This window comes from Rhipicephalus microplus, unplaced genomic scaffold, assembly GCF_043290135.1.
Source record: "Rhipicephalus microplus isolate Deutch F79 unplaced genomic scaffold, USDA_Rmic scaffold_15, whole genome shotgun sequence".
NCBI lineage: Eukaryota > Metazoa > Arthropoda > Arachnida > Ixodida > Ixodidae > Rhipicephalus > Rhipicephalus microplus.
The window spans coordinates 30,441,338-30,459,761 of record NW_027464588.1 but is presented as its reverse complement, the minus strand read 5'-3'; positions in this window follow the sequence as shown (position 1 = coordinate 30,459,761).

Below are 18,424 nucleotides of genomic sequence, written 5' to 3'. Positions count from 1 at the left end.
CCACATTATTTAATCTTTATGTCTAAGTCACAAGAGCGCTGACGTTTCAGGAGTGATATTTGGGTATAACCAAAGTATGCGATGATATATAGAGAACGACTTGAGTCGAAGCCTAGTGCACGTACATTTTGTATATTCAAGATTATTATAAAATTAAGTACAGCAGGAAAAACGCCCATCGATGTGTCAGATGGGCACCAGGTGGGCTCGTCAGCTGCGCCATGGTCCAGCGGGTAACACTGTTTGCGTTTATCGCGCAGGTCTCTGCGGCAATCAGCCTCGTCGACCCCTGCGGCAATGCGACATGCGCTTTGCACACTGGAAGCCCCGGAAATCCAGGAGCCAGTGCGCATGCGCCGTCAGCCGGATGCTCACTGTATCTGGGAGCACCAGACCAAACAGCTGGACCGAAAGATGGCGCTTTCATCCTTTCTATCGAGGGACTCTTGGAACCTACGGCATCTCCGGGATCATCAACATCAGCCTTTCCATCGCCTATAAAAGACCACACCCTGCAACCGGCGCTTTGTGGGCTCGTCAGCTGCGCCATGGTCCAGCGGGTAACACCGTTTGCGCTTATCGCGCAGGTACGCCATTACGATTCTCTTTTTGCTAAGAAGACTAGCAATCGTTACCTGGTGCAGCTGCCGAGCCCCCGCTGCCTTGCGTTGTTATTGTGTGATTGTGTGAACATTGTGCATGAGCTGTTGTTGCTGTCAGGCGACATAGAGGAAAACCCAGGTCCAACCACACGTAGCTTTACTACCCAGAGTGACCAGACGACGTATGCTTTGTTAACAACCTTAGAAGCCGGCCAGGCCACCATCCTGGCTGAACTGAAGGCTATCAATACTCGCCTGACTAGCACGGAACAAACCCTTGCCGATTTGGTTGCGCGGATCGCGCAGACGGAAGACCAGTGCAAATTGCTACCCGATATGCGGTCTGATGTAGACGTTCTACTCCGCTCCTCCACCCAGACATCAGATAGCATAGCCGGCATTGAGGAAAGGTTGAATGACGCAGAGGATAGGTTGCGTCGCTGGAACATTGTCTTCTATGGCATCAGTGAAGGCGAGTCTGAATCCTGGAGCGATAGCGAAAAACTGGTCACAGATATTTGCAATAAAAATTTGAAGATAGCACTCGAACATAAAGAAATTCACAGAGCACATCGTATCGGCAAAATTGCTCGTGACAAAAAACGCCCCATTATTTTTAATTTCTCTTCTTTTAAGACTAAAAATGATATTTTATCTAAGGCCTTCAAGCTCAAGGGCACAACAGTCAGTATCTCTGAGGATTTCTGTGCTGCCACTCGTTCAATACATCGCGAGCTCGTTCGTTTCGCCCGAGAACAGAAGGTTCCTTTCAAGCTACGCTACAAAAATTTAATAATCGACAAGAAAACTTACTACTATGACACCGCTGATAAGGCGGTTAAAGAAAGAACAGCACGGGCGAGCTAGCAAGAAAATAATATAACAGAGCCTTGTCTTTCCAAATCACAACCCTGCAACACACCGAAATGCGCGTCGCTACGCCCTAACGACGTCACATACTCGATTCTCTGCACTAACATTCGCAGTATAATTCCAAAGCGTGAAGAAATATCCGCCGTCATTCATTCATGTGATTGTGATATTGTCGTTCTTAGCGAAACATGGCTTTCATCGCATATTTCTGACGCGGAAGTTGCTCCGTACATGCCTGAATTTGCCGTTTACCGCCGTGATCGTTTGCTAAGCCGAGGTGGTGGATTTCTTATTGGAATAAAGAATTCGATTATTCACTTTAAAATAGAACACGAGTGCCCCCTAGAGATAATGTACGTAGCATGTCGAACGCTATCAGGACTTACCATAATTGGAGCGTGCTATCGCCCCCCACAACCAGACGCCGATTTTCGCAGGCTCCTTAACGACTCTCTCCACTTCATAAGCAAAAAGTATCCCCTAGCTAACCTAATAATATGCTGCGATTTTAACTACCCTAACATTGATTGGAGTGACCAATATCGCGTAACTATCGGTGAACCCGGCCAGTTCTTAAGCATCCTACAGGATTTTCAATTAACACAAATCATAACCCAAGCTACCAGACAGACCACAAATACCGCAAACATTCTTGACCTAATTCTAACGTCCGACCCGAGCCGTATCCAGTAAGTACATTACCTTAAGGAAATAAGTGATCATAAAATTATCCTAGCGTTTTTTCACTCAGTAATTAAGACAGAAAAACCAGTAGCAAAACGAATAAGTCTTTATGACAAGGGAAATAACGAAAAAATCACGGCTGAGCTACAAACCTTCATCTTTTCTTTTGAAGAAGGTTTCCATGACCGCTCTGTAGATCGCAACTGGAACTTGTTTTCGGAGAAAATTCAAGAATTAACTGATAAATATGTTCCAACGGTAAAAATTAAAAGCAAACAATCGGCACCGTGGTTTTCTGGCTCAATTAGCAAAGAAATACGCAGAAAGAAGCGACTGTTTGGAAAAGCCAAAGCCAGAAATAGTCCGTCCGCATGGCCGGCATATCAAGGCTCAGTAAAGAAGCTAACGAAAACAATTCGTATTGCCAAGCGAAATTTTTTGAGACAACATTGCCTAATATGCTACAAACTAATACAAAACAATTTTGGAAAGCTATAAACCGGTCTCCTGCCACCCCAATAAGATTGTACAACAATCAAAACGTAGAACTTGGTGATAGTGAGACAGCCGCAGTACTCAACGTGGCGTTCTCCTCGGTTTTCACTAAAGGAGCCAGCATGAGCACCCCCATTTCCTCGGATCTGGTCATTAATGAACAAATGCCCCCGATAATATTTACAGCTCAAGGAATAATGAATATAATTGATAAAATGAAACTATCATCTGCTACGGGACCGGACGGAATCAACTCTAAAATGCTGAAAAATTCCAAAGAACCAATTAGTTTCATGCTCGCTTTGCTATTTTCCCGATCATTAACGTCAAGCTGTATCCCCATTAAATGGAAGCTAGGTAAGATTGTTCCGACCTTTAAAAGCGGCAATAGGTCATCACCGTTGAACTATCGCCCCATTTTAATTACGTCCGTACCATCAAAAATATTGGAACATATAATTTTTTCGCACATCATTAATCACCTCGAACGCCATAACATTCTCTCCACATCGCAACATGGTTTTCGCAAGGGGCTGTCCTGCAAAACGCAGCTTGCTTCATTTACACATGATTTGCACTTAAACCTTGACAGAAACATCCAAACAGACGTAATTTTCCTAGATTTTGAAAAGGCATTCGACAAGGTACCCCACCGTCGCCTAATGTATACACTATCACTGCTGAATATTGACCCATTTGCACTTAATTGGATCGAAAACTTCCTCCTGGAACGAAAGCAATTTGTCGAAATAAATAGCGCACAGTCTACCACAGCACCCGTTCTGTCCGGTGTACCACAGGGTACAGTACTCGGGCCGTTGCTATTCTTAATTTATGTTAATGATCTACCGTCTGACATTTCTAATAACATTCGCCTATTTGCGGATGATTCTGAGTTATATTCCAAAATTACATGTAAGCAAGACCAAATTAATCTATAATCTGATCTTTTTCATATTGAAAATTGGTGTAAAACTTGGCAAATGTCCTTAAACGTACCAAAATGCAAACTAATGTCATTTTCCCGGCGTGCATGCCCATTATTTCACAATTACACCCTTAAAGGCTCTTCAGTACAATCTACAAAAGAGTACAAGTACTTAGGCGTCCATATCACCAACATTCTATCTTAGACAGTACACGTGTACAAAGTAATCGCCAGCGCCAGTAGATCCCTCGCGTATCTGCAGCGCACGATGAAATTTGCTCTTTCAGACTTAAAATTGTTGGCCTATAAAACCCTTATCCGTCCAAAACTAGAATATGCAGCCGCTATATGGGACCCGCACCAACGTTACCTCATCGACAACATAGAAGCCATCCAAAACCGGGCTATTAGATTTGCTTTCTCTGATTTTTTCTTCATACACTAGCGTCACAAATCTCAAGTCGCGTGCGTCCCTTCTTCCCCTCAACAACCGTCGGAAACTAGCAAGGCTGGCATTACTCCACAGGTTTCATTACCCATTATCACCAAACTCCTACGTCACGCCAAAATCGCATGTATACACTCGCACCAAAAACGAACATCAAGTTTCATACCCCCGCCCACGAACTAACACTTTCGCGCAATCCTTTTTTGTTCGATCAGCCAAAGACTGGAACAATCTTCCCGCTCACGTAGTACAGACCAAAGACCTTGACCGCTTTAAATCGCTGCTGACCGCGCCCGGAATTGTGTAACATTCTCATGTCGTTTTTATGGTTCCCGTTTTTCTGACTTTCATTGTTGTCAGTGCAGGCGAAGTAATGGAGCGTTGCCTTCTGACATCATATTGTTTTCTGTTTTTACCAAATTTATAGCTACCTAGCTCATTGCCGTTGTTTGCATTCTGACTTGTATGTTTGCACCATTCTACTGCTGTAAAGCGCGGTTATCCATGCTGTTTAAACTCTGATTGGTCCCAATGTACAACATGTAGCGTGTCCGGCCATGTAGTTTCTTTTATTCTTCTTCACTCATTTATTGTTGTAACGGTCTTGTATATAGTTATGTTGGTAGCAAACCTCCCCCTCACCCCTACCCTCGTTTTTTGTTCTAGTCTGTCACCTGTACCACCCCTCATGTAATGCCTCCTTCTAGGAGGCCCTTGAGGTATGAAAATAAATAAATAAATAAATAAATAAATAAATAGATCAAGAGCACACTATCTGAGTGTCGATTTAGTTTAGTGTGGTTCCTGTTCTCCTTCTTTCGTCTTTATTTTATGCATCTCCTCAGGGCACTGCGCCACCAGCCGTATACAAATTCTTTTGCGCATAGTCAAGAGCAAAAACGTAAACTTCAGGCTGTTGCCTCCCCACCAGTCACGTTTACTTCCCAGACGTGCTTTGCAGCTCTGAGGGGTGGCTTAGACGGCGGCAGAGCAACAAACGCTGCAGGAGATCGGACGCGTACCACACCGCATTCTTCGTCCTCCAAAGTTTTTCTTCCTACTTCTGTATTAGCACCGCCTCAAACCATCTGTGTTATGTCGCAGAAGGTGAACTGTGGTACGGCGTTCTACATCTACAGCCATTTATTCATATGAAACCTCAGTTCGAAACCGACTGTTCACGGCTATCTTGGTTCAAACGGCTGGGTTTTCAGTCGTTGTGTATTCTTTTGAGAAATTCGCTTCAGCGAATATAAGTTGCATATAAATACAGAAGCAGCCTGTTTTGTTTATAACGACCAAAATAGGACATAAGTCCTCATTTAAAGAAAATTCGAGACTTCAGTTTTTTTACTGCCTTTTATAAACATGTGAAGTGGCGGCGCACAATTAATGGCGCTCAAGTGGTGGCGCCCAAAGCGTTGGAAACACTCACCTTTTCGAGCAAGCATTGCATGGTCAGAGCAGCGTGCTAAGCGCTATGATCCTTAAAATTACTTATGTATGCCTTTTTTAGTAAACGACGCACATGCAGAATATATAGGTGTTGTGCTGGCGCCCCTGACATGCGCAATAATTGCTTTTTAATTGACAATTGGACAAATATTAATGCTGAACCTTCTGCAACATTGAACTTTTTGATGTTAGAGGCTTCGCTCTAAAGTCTAAAGTGAGTGACGTTACCCATTTGGTGAAAACACGTGCAAATTTATCCGCTAATGATTTTTTACACGACGCCAGGTGAATAAACGCCCCGCGTTCTCCACTGCTCGTGCGTTCAAACGAACTTATGCATGACATTCTCGTAAATGGTAAGGCAAGCTAAAGCACTTAAATGAATGAAATGATTCTCACGCGAGCTCCCGAACCTGACGAAGTGCGGAAATACGCAACAATCAACACGGAAAACTGTGTGTTCACCAAAAGTACGAAAACCAAATTTAAAGGCGAGTTCGAAACGTTTTAACTCAAGTGAACTTTTGCGCGCATCCGCCTTAAAGACATCAGCGCAATAGAGTGGGTAATTGTGTTTAAGACGATAGTCTTTCTTGGGTACTTCGATGCGAAAAATTGGCCCGAATCTACATGTTACACTGTAAATGTCGATGAATGACGATAGTCTTGCCTCTTAAGAGAGTGAACAAAACGTTTATTTGATGTTCTGCGCAAGAAAATTGGTTAATGGTATTCTGAAGGCACTGCGTTATAGTGCCTCGAGCGTGTAACAGAGGCGAACAAGTGCATCTAGGCAAGTTAGACACGAGCGCCACCTTGCAGTTACCTTCGAAAACGAAGGTGTGCGTCACCACGGAGAAAGATGCGCGCCAGCCTTGAAAGTGATAAGGTGTAGAATTGAAAGCAACGGGCAGGTGCCACCACCGTGTCGTCGTAGCAAAGCGCTGTAAATACCTTCTTGAGCATCGCGTTTCACTGTCAGCGCAGCGCGATAAACGCTACAGTCCTTAGAGTTACTTGTGTGTGCCTCTCCTCGTATTAAGGCCGACATACAAAACATAGACATGTTGTTATAGCGTCTCAAATATGCGCAATGTGCGCTTTTTTATTTGACAATCGCACGACAATAAACGCTAAACCTTGAGCTATATTCGTGGGCGCTGCGGATAAGGTTGGCCGTTTGGTGCCGTTTGAGGTATCGTTAGTGTCGACAAACAGACAAATGTAGAGACAGACAGACAGACAGCCAGACAGACCAAAATTTTCCGTTGAAGGTCACCAAGAAAGACTATCGTCTTTAAAATTTTGGTCTGTCTGTCTGTCTGTCTGTGTTTATCCGTCTGTACATTTGCCTGTTTGTCCACCGGAACAATACCCCAAAGGGCACTAAACAATACCCCAAATGGTCACCGCATCCACAGCGCCAACAAGTTTTGCTCAAGTTTCAGCGTTCATACTTGTACGAGTGTCAATGAAAAAGCAATTGTTGCGCATATCTGAGGCACCGTAAAAGCACGTCAATATTTTTGTGTGCTTTATACTAGAGGGGCATACATCACTAATTCTAAGGACTGTAGCGTTTATCACGCTGAGCTGAGAATGCAACGCGATGCTCAAAAAGGCAAAAGATTCCAACGCTTTGCTAAGATGACACGGTGGTGGCACTTGCCCGTCGCTTTGCGCTTTACACCTTATCACCTCCAAGACGGGTGCGCACGCCTTCCTTTGTTTTCGAAGATAATTGACAGACAGCACTCGTGTCTAACGTGCCTCGAAGCGCTCGTTCGCCTTCTCTGCACGAATAGAGACTCCCTAACGCAGCACCTCCAGAATAAAATTCACCGATTTTCTTGCGCAGAACATCAGATAACCGTTTGGTTCACTCTCTCAGACGCAAGATTATCGTCTTTCGACAACATTAGCAGTGAAACAAACAGATATGGAGCACACTTTTTTCTCCTCTTTCTTTTCTTAACTATCCCTTTTATTCGCACTATCCAATCCCCATGCCAAAATGTGGAGGTGTCATCGTAAGGATAGACAGCCACAAGGGGCACACTTTTTTTTCGTTCTTCTTTTATAACCGCTTAGCAGAAGCAGGGTCGCCTAGTCCCCGATGACCGAAGGCATTGGTGCTAACATGGGACTGAACATGGGCTGTGTGGCTTTCGGTTAAGGTTGCAGGCATGCTGCTATCGAAAGCGACAATGGAGAAGAATGAGATGTGTGGCAGACAGGAAGACGCGGCGACTATGCTGAGAAAGAAATGGGGGAAGGTAAAAAAGAAGCTGACCTTCAGCAGAGCTACCGCCCCTGTGAAAAGATATTTAACGTGGAGGAGGTACATTCTACTCTGTCAGTAAAGCGTGCCTCCTCCACTTGTAGGGTTCATTTCAGAAGGCATCAGCTTTTCATTCGAAAAATTGAACTGAATAATAAGTTCAAAGAACAAAGTCAAACAGCATACACACGGAATTACACCGATAAGTATGAGGCGCGCGCCTAATGCGAGCCTGATTCTGGCCCGAGCCCGACACTGACGATCCAAGATTGCTTTATTCGGTTCGGCCCGGCCCGCGGTCCGGCCCAGACCCATGAAGTGATCTAATGTGAAGGTCGTGGGGCTAAATAGAAACAAATATCGTAAATAGCGAGGGGGGAATGGGGTTTTGCATATCAAGTGGGCAGTATTGACCCGCTATTGCTTTCAGATTGGTCAAAAAGGAAGCCGGTAGTATTAGGAGAATGAGAAAGTCTGATTATATTTGCCAGCGAAGCCGCCCCCAAAACACTTCAAATAGAAAAAGCCGTATTCTTCCGAGACGTCCAGAGTAAGCCAGGGTTGTCAAATGAAACATCGATCGATCTTTCTTAGTGATTGTTAGGACCATGCTCGAAGTTACAGTGCGCATGACCCCTATTGGTTAATGAATGTAGAAAAACTAACACCACTACAACAATTACGCTCAATAAACTGAAACTGAAACTGAAAAAAGCTGTCACAACAGTGACGTCATTTTGGCTCTGTGCTAGTTACGTTCGTATGTGCTCAGATTATCTGTTTCAGTGGCGAATTTAACCAAGTTTTATTGCAATGCAATATTTTTAGACAACAGTATGATCAACTTAAGGACATGATGAAAGTGTCACGTCTTTCATGCATTCTATTAATTTCTTAAAGCTAACTTTATAAAAAACTCTTGTATATAAAGAGTCCGGATGGATGAATGTATAAAAATTTTATTACAGTGGTCCTTCGATGCGTGCGTTTAGCGCGCAGTGGGCCTCTCCCCCGTTGGGCCGCTCCACCACGCCGCGGGCCTGATGGACATCCCAGAGCTATGCTTCAAGGTCCGAGGTGTGTAGAGCACGGTCCCACTTTTCCTTAGTGATCCTGGCCCCTGGCGCTGGAATAAAAAAAAAACATTCGGTAGCATTCCTTCTCTTAGATGAGCTCGAATAATAATTTCTTATGAGCATTGATATTTTTGCAGCTTTTTTAAAGGATTGATTGATATATAAAGTTTAACGTCCCAAAACTGCCATATCATTATGATAGGTGCCGTAGTGGAGGGCTCCTGAAATTTAATAACTTGGGCTTCTTCAACGTGCACCCAGATCTGAACACACGGGCCTACAACATTTCCGTCTCTATGGGAAATGCAGCCGCCGTAACCTGCGGGTCACCAACCGAGTACCTTAGCCACTAGACCACTGCGGCGAGGAGCTTTTTTAAAAAAATTGCTAATTTATTTTAATATTTTAACCAAAACTGACAAGAAATTGAAAGAGTTCTTCAATCATTCTTCGATGGCATCGATTTTATGTTTGTTTTAATCTGCTAAGACTCAGCCTTCTGTTTTTTTACTTTTTATTGATAATGAACCATGCTGTGCAAACGTGTGTCCTTTATTTATACTTTGATGCAATCGATCAACCAGCCTGTTATGCCTATGCACATTGAAAGAACGGGTGACTCAAAACGGTGCTCTAACATATACGCCATGCATCGTAAGTACACAGCTTCCTGTCCTTGATACTTGAAAGTCAAGCCTTAACCGTTTTCTCTCAGCGATCTGTGGAGTAGAGGACAACATATATTTGAGTTAGGCAATCCAAACTTTTTGAATGAAGAATAAGGAACAAATGAACGAAACACTAACACCATAAAACACGACTGCTAGTACGCTCCCGGAGCAATGTCGTGACGGAACGACATGGTGAAACTCGATGTAAGAACGTGTGTGCTTACTTTAAGAGCGTGTTTGAACTAGAGAAGTTCACGAAGCTAAGCTTGGAAAAATAGAAGAAACGCGCGATGCCGGTGAATTAATGTACGCTGTCTAGCAGAACTCGAACATCTGGGTAAAAAGAAAAAAAAACTCACTCTTAAATTTTTGAACGTAGTTGATGCCATCGAGGAATTAAAAAGCTAGTGAAAAAACCAAGAAGACTGGCGAGAAAGCAGGACTCTAGAGCGGTTAATGGATTCCTGACAAGTTCAGCAGAACGAACGTGAACAGCCAGCTACACACAACCCACTTCTTTTCATTATTTCCAGAAGAGAACCTCCAAACAGCAGGATAAATGCTCGGCACTCTAACTCTTTTTTTTTTCTTGTCGTTCTAGTGAGGTGAATTGTACGGAGATAGACAAGGATGGGGACGGTAATTGTTGCATTTTCGCCGCAAGGGTCAGTTAGGTGTCCGACGCATAATGCTCATAATTTTGGGGTTGAATGACATGCGCTCCGCACTTATGCTGCAGCAAAACGTACCTTTAAACTTTCGTCTGTGAAGTTATTAACAAATACACCTCTTTCTGATAAATTTTGTCGACGTATTTTTGGTCAGAGCGAAGTCACAGCGGTGTATCGGGTGGCTTGTCACGAGTTCCAGCCAAGCAACTTTCTGATCTATTCATTCAAAGGCTGAAGGGTTATTTACTTCTGAGGTCATGCTAATAGAAGAACTTGAGCTCTTAACCTAAATGTAGGAAAGAAGAAAATAAAAATGGAAGATTGGCTTACAGGAAAATTGAGGAGTGTTCAGGGTTATTGGTCGTTTATTTATTAGAACGGGTATACCAATGCTATTAAAATGTGGCTCTCGAAAGAGGCTTGTGTTTCGTTGTGTTACCAACAGACAACAAAAAGGTGCACATAAAAAGAACTGTTTACAGAGTATAGTTATTTTCAGAATCTCTGTAGCTCGAAGAAAACACAGTAGAGCTTGAAGAGCGGATCAACTTCTCAGTGAGCGCGAAAAGAGTCTAAGGATTCCATGAAATGATTGATTTTGTTCCACCCAATACAATATGTCCAGGGTCTACGTAGATAGAGCTACTTATTGATTCCCCTTAGCAATGTGAAGTGCAAGTCCCCTGTTCATCTCAATTGGCAAAGAGACAGCCAAGAAAAGGCATTAATGCCTGCTTGAAATGTCCCTTCAGTAGAAACTTTTCATACAGTAATGACCTTTTGTCTCTGAGTACTTTATATACATCGCTTTATAGCATTGTGTTACACGCGGAAGAATCTGAGCTTTTCTTTTCGTATACATTTCTTATGCTAGTGGTTATGACCAAATAGACTTGCAATATTTTTAATGTTCTTTTTACCGTAAGGACAGTGTTCTTGGTGTGGCTGGGTGTCGCAAAAAGAATATTTTAGTGCACTGAAGCTATGAGAGCTGCAAAAAAATGGCGCCATTGCTTTAAGCCCACGTACTTCTCGCTTTCGACCTCCCTGTCACTACTATGACACAAGAATACGGATTGGTAAACGTCACTCTAAGCTTCCAATGATACGTTCATGCCATCGGGGCAAACCAAGTTCAGTGTTTAGGTTTGAATATTGCACAGAAAAGAAAGAGTCAGGGCAGGTGAAACTAGGGAATTTTTCAAATCAGTGTAACCTCACGTGAAAAAAAATGGTGGTTGAAGATTCATCTCTTTGATATTAAAAAAATAGCACATATTTCTGATTTTTTTGACGAAAGAGATGGCGCATTGACTGTTCAAATATATAAAAAAAGATTTTCTTCCTGTATATTTTACTAAGCTTAGGAGGTGGCTCACCAGCTTATTGAGATAGATTGAAGTCACGCGCCGTAACTTCAGATCAAGGAGCGACCCCTAGAAGCGCAGCTGTGCAATAGTCGATACATCACCCGCTAGATGGTGCACCACCGTTTGAAGTGGCGCGGCATACACCTGCTCTCATCTGATTCCGCACACTTCACTGCACAATCGACGCACGCTACTTAGCGCCATGGACTACTTAGCGCCATGGAATACCATGGAATTGATACAAACGGCAGCTAAAGTTCCGATTGCGAGAGCAAAGCAGGCCTGCTATCAATACTCTGTTGTGCAAGCTCGCGAGAAAAAAAAATGGCCACGTATCTGCATGTTACACTGCAAATGTCGTCAAAAGACGTCTTGCGTCTAGAGAGAGTGAACAAAATGTTTCAAAAGGTTTATTTGATGTTCTACCCCCTCCCCCAAAAAAGAAAAAAATTGCCCGCAGCTTCCCTCGGGGGAAAACTGAGGAGGATGCGGAGCATATAATTGGTTAACGGGGTGTTAAAGTGCGACTTACTTGGGTCGATGGCTAATTTGGTTAACGTGGTTGTAGGAGGGCGTGTTAAATGAGTGAACACGTACACACGTATGCGAAAGGGCGGCGCTGGTCGAAGGGACGTCAATCATTGTGTTTGTGGATTCGTTGGAATTCATTTCACCGCGACCTTGGACGTCGACGCGCCGTACAAACCAACCGACGAGCGGCAACTGAGCAATCGAGCGCCGACCTTGAGTATGTATACAGCGCGACGGCGCATGTACTGTCAGCTGTTGAATGTTCTCGAAGCGCGACGGCGCATGCGCGTCCACTGGAGAATCAGGAGAATTGTAGATGTCGAACGCGGTGTGTAGAGGAGGAAGGGTGCACAGATGGTGGAAGAAGGAGGAGGAAGCTTGCGGACGGCGCCGCACTACAAGCCTCGAGTATTAGATGCTCCGCATCTAAAACTGGTGAATGGTATTCTGGAGGTGCTGCGTTAAAGTGCCTCGAGCATAAAGTGGAGGTGAACGAGCGAATCATGTCAGGTTACACGTGAGACATGAGTGCTATCTTGTTGTTATCTTGAAAAATGAAGCGCGTGGTGTGCGCGCCTGTCTCGGAGGCGATAAGGTGTAGAACGCAAGGTGACGGGTAGGTGCCACCACCGTGTCGTCTTAGTAAAGCATTGGAAACACTTGCCTTTTCGCGCAAGCGCGGCATCGTCAGCGCAGCGTGATAAGCGCCACGGTCCTTAGAATTACTTATGTATGCTTTTTCTAGTAAATAGATATACATACATAATATTGACGTGTAATTATGGTGCCTCCGATATGTGCAAGTTTGCATTTTTATTGACAATCGCACTAGTATGAACGCTAAATCTTGAGCAAATATTGGCGGGCCCTGCGGATCGTTTGGTGGCTTTAGAAGTATTGTTAAAGGCGAAAAGATAGACAATTGTACAGACAGACAGACAGACAGACAGACAGACAGACAGACAGACCAAAATTCTTGCGTTGAAGGAAGGAAGGAAGGAAGGAAGGAAGCAACAAAAGGGAGAAGGCAGGGAGGTTAACCAGAAAGACATCCGGTTTGCTACCCTATGCTAGGGGATTAGGGAAGGGTACAAGAAAGACGAGTAAGAGAGAAGAGAGGGAAAAGAAAACGTGACGTGGACATGCCTGCATCAAACATTTTGATAGATTATAAACGCCTTCAAACTGTGTTGAAACACGAAAAGTTCGCAAATTTTTCGAGTAGGCGCGTCAGTAAAGTGTAGCGACAAAATATTTTGTGGAACATACGTGTAAATCTCTGCTAACTCACTTACATAACGCGGTTTACAGTTGGTTTCAGTAATGTTTTTGAAGATATGCATAAATAAAAGTACTGATGGTTCAGTACTCCTCGCGCAGACACTAGAAGAACGTGTTAAACTACCCAACACTGTAGAAAATCATAATTTAAAAGGAATGCAGGCGTAATATAAAAATACCACACTTCCACTAATGGGCGAGAATAAATATTGTTCACTTGTTGAAGCCGTGGCAACAAAATATTTTGGGAAGCATTCAGGCCTGCGAATGTCGATAATTATTACGACAAGTGAAAGCTTGCTAAGTATACAGCACGGCAGATACTTAGGTAAAGTAATGGTCGACTTAGGTACCCTTCTTTTAAACTCGTTCATATTGATATTTTTGTCGTTAGAACTGTCCTAAAGATGCACATTGAAAGGTCTTTCTATGGTCACTGTTACGTCAGAAAAAAAAAACTTCAATTTAGTTCAATTCAGTTAGCCGTTCTCGACAATGAAAGCATCCGCATCCAGGGTCATAGAGTGCAGTATTCATTGTTTTTTTGCAAGCATAACCACATGTATTCCACTTTGACTGTGTGGGGGCAGCACACAATAATAATATGTGAAAATGTTCTTCCTAATACCATGATATGATTACGAGAGGAGTTGTAGTGGAGGGCTCCGCGAATTTCGACCATCTGGTGTTCCTATAAGCGTAAACTGACATCGCAATCCACATGTGATGGTTTTTTGGCTTTCGCCAGGACCATTCCTGTGTGACCCAGTTATTTGAATTTACTCATGAGGTAGCATGCGCACAGGACAACCGAACCAGTATTGACTGCATTTTTTTGGATTTCAGAAAAGCGTTCGATTTGGTTACCCATTATTTATTATTGCAGAAAATGATCTAATACAAACTTAACCCGAAAGTTATTAACTGGATAGCAGAATACTTAAATTCCAGGCATCACTACGTCGTCGAAAACGGCGAACAGTCATCCACTACCAATGTGACGTCCGGGGTTCCTCAGGGGTCAGTACTGGGCCCAATATTGTTTTTAAAGTATATTAATGACTTCACCCTGGACGCACAATCGCCGATGAGATTGTTTGCAGATGACTGCATCGTTTATAGAGCAATAAACTGCGAAAGTGATCGGGGCGCAGTTCAAGACGACTTGGACAAGATAAATGCATCGTGTGAAAAATGGCAAATGCAACCAAATTTGGAGAAGACAATGTGTATGACGTTTTCTAGAAAGAAGGGTGAAGCTTCACCTTCGTATACTATAAACAAGAAGGTCTTAAAAATAGTCTCTGTGTACAGGTATTTAGGCGTATTTTTCACGCCAACTTTGTGTTGGCATCGTCATGTTGACTATGCGACAGCTAAGGCTTGTAGATCGCTGTGGTTCCAACGGCGAAAGATGCGTGCGTTTCCCCAGTCCACGCCGGAAATACTGTACAAATCATGCGTGTGGTCGATACTTGATTACGCGAGTAACGTATGGGACCCGCCCACTGCCCTCGATAAAGATAAATTGGAAAAAGTGCAAAACATGGCCACCCGTTATGTCCTGAGAAACATTGTTAAGAGCCACAACTTCAGCATGACGCGCTGCAAGCAAGATTTAGGATTGGAACAGTTGGTCACACGCAGGGCTAAGCAGCATCTGAAGCTTTTCCTTGATGTACACTTATCTCGAACTTGTGTTCCTCGTGACAGTTACATTTTGCCACCTCATTACGTGTCTGGACGAGTCGATCAGATTTACAAAGTGCGGGAATACCGATGTAAGACAGCAGCGTTCAGTAATTCTTTTTTACCTAAAATGGTTTCCCAGTGGAATTTATTACCTTCAGCGATCGTTGTCGCTGTTGGTGGTGATTCAGTTTCTCCTTTGTTAGAGTCAAGTGCATTGTTCAGTTGATGACGGGTGTTTCGTTGTGTGGCGTACATATTGTATTTGTTTTCGTCTTACTGTATGTTACCCGCTGGTATTTTTTGTACATTTTTGTCAATCTGCGTTACGTTGTGTATTCAGTGTACTTCCTACTATCTGGATGGGCTGTACTGTACTTGCCGCAAATTGAGCATGTGTTCTGTCTTGAAACTATGTTGTATTCCCCCCCACTGTAATGCCCTATGGCGCTGCGGGTATTCTACAAAAATAAAAAAATGGGTGTTAACCATTTCGCCTTCATCGGAATGCGACCGCCGGGATCGAATCCGTGACCTTCGGGTCAGCAGCCATAGCCACCGATCGACCGATCGACCACGGCGGACAACCAACACGAAGTCAGCGGCCATTGCTTGTTCTGTCCGCAACACGTGTTATTTTGAGATAGTGCATCAGCGCCGAATTCGGAACAGAGTGCGAGCAAAAAAATATACAAGCGAGCAGTGACAGTAGTGGCCATGTCCTGTGGTATAATTGATTGCTACACGATATTTAACTGTTGGTAACAATAGTTTGGTATATTGGACTGTGCCTTTGTTAGCGACCCACGCGCTTGCTTCAGCTTTCGCGCTGAAACAGCGCTTTGCTGTAGTATCAGCCGGAAACACGTATGCGTATATATACTTTGGTTATTCAGCCTTCGCCTATCCGCAACCAGTCGGCATTGCTTAGGAACCGTCGCTTTAAAACGGCTGTAAAAACATGCGATTATTTTGTCATCCAGAGGTAGGTTTGTTGTAGTGGTTAGATACGTCATGCACTGCGAGTGGTTGTGTTATCACTTTAGGTGCATTGCGCTCACTGCGATCTTTTATTTGGGAACCATCTTTTTTGCATATACATACTGCAAGCATCTTTGGCATCTATCTATCTATCTATCTATCTATTTATCTATTCAGCCGCTTACAGCTGGGTGCTTTCGTGATGACCCCTTCAACTTTGCGTGAACCTAAATAATATCGGAGGGTAAGATTGTTTGACAAATATGACGCACTGGTCAAGACGTGAATAATGCCACAATCCCGTCACGTACGTCGTCAAACACCTTCCGTCCGAAAGTGGCAGATACCCTCAAGCGAGTATGTGCCACTGGTATGCGGGTCTGTACCAAAGTATAGGTGATTCACAGTTTGTATCTACCAAGGAATGATGAGCACATGCATGGGTAGTTTTAAAGCACTTAAGTTGAAAGAAAGCTAATGTCGGCAGCGTTGACTCGACGAATGCAAAGAATAAATGTCAGGGTCCCAGCAGGAATTGAACCGCAGCACTCTGCACGGCAATCCAATATTTTACCACAGAGCGACTTCAGATCTCGGAACAACGTGTCAAATACACCCCAATGTTCGTGAAACGTCAATTGGGTTACAGTGCTGTCTATCCAATTTTGTAAATATTACATATGTACTCCTATGATACAGTCATCAAGTCGGGTTAACGTCAATTGTAGTAAGGTGCCATGCGCTAAGTTAATTTATCTACCTGCATCCAGGGTTATCATCCTCGCGAGCAGCAGCACTTCATAACAACTTATTGCTTCTGCTGTTGCAAATTCTCATGTTCCGGTTGGCGTCGTTGCGCAAGTGCATTCGACGGGTTATATAAACAATTCTACTCATTCAACATATGTATTTGCGTACAGCAATTGCACATATATTGCGTTATTTCATGACGTGTCAATATCTGAATACAAATTTACGACACGGTCCCCTTTTCACCGCGAGCTTCGCATAACGTCGATATCCAACGTATGTAGAATCCAGCGCAATTTTTTTTTACCTTTTGAGCGTTTGGTTTATATTGCTAGGCAGAATTTGAAATCGTTGTCATCAAAAGTGAAATTTTCAATTGTGTTAGCAACAAATCCTTTGATCTTTTTACAAATTTTTGGCTCATGTGAAATGGTAAGAAGACACAACGTCTTGGTCTAGTCACAGTCTAGTTGTTCTCGCTGGTTGGTCTTCGTCAAGCAATGAACGACGCTGATATGACTCTAAGACAAGCTCGAAGCCTCGGGAATACTAGCAGGTTTATGGCAGAGGTAATAAAAAAATGAAAGTCATGTTGTCTTACGCAACAATGCGCTAACATAAAAGCAAACGGTATGTGTGTTCCTTCCTATAATCTATAGAACGGCTTTCTTTAAGCCTCTATGGTCGTCCACAACACCATCCGTCTTGCTCATGTTTAAGTACTGCCGTCCTTCCTTATTTACTCAACTCCTGCTAATCTTGTGTGCTTTATACGCTGCTGTATTTTACTCTCCTACGTTAATGAATAAGTGTGCTCTTTATTTAAACAATAGGAGCACAAGAACATGGCGAACGTTTTTATAATTCTTTATTACCTCAAGTGTTTTTTTTTTCAAAATGAAAGTCCTCATAATCCTAATGGAATGCATTCAGTGCTCTCAAAGAAGTAGTATTCAATATACACTCACAGAAACTCGCTATAACTAAGGAGCAAAATAAACGTAACCCTTATGCACGAGCAATATTTTAAAGCAAAGATGGTCTAAGCTGTCACTGTGTGCTTCAAGCGAACATAAGAGATTAGTCTTTAAACTTATTGCGAAGAAGCAGGAATGGTTTTTGAAGGTTTCTTGAAACGTGCGTAATCATCCAAAGGAAATCTCAAGAAGTCTCCCTCAAGTAGCAGAATTCCGAGATTATTTATCAGAAACTTGGGGCAGTTAGGTAATGCATTATTAGAGTTTGTCAGAACTTTCTTAGGTCCATGACGTAGATGAGTGCGCGATGTCTTTGTGCGGTCTTGTTGTGCTTGTTCACAGCGTCCCTATATATGTTTTTCTTGCAAGATCAAGCAATATTTGTTCTCTGACACAAAGTGCATAATTTCTTTGTAAAGTAACCCTATCGAAAAAATTGCCATGGTGGATACTGGAAAACATGGTGGGCGTAGTGGAAATAATAGTGGGCATGGTGGAAATAGTGGACATGGTGGAAATTATGATGGCTATGGTGGGACGTAGTGGAAGATATGGTGGTTATGCCGGGACTTACTGGGTGGTATGGTGTACAGATGATGGGTAAAGTGGAAATGATGGTGGAAAGCAGAGGCTAGATAGTGGGCAATAATGGGACACTCTG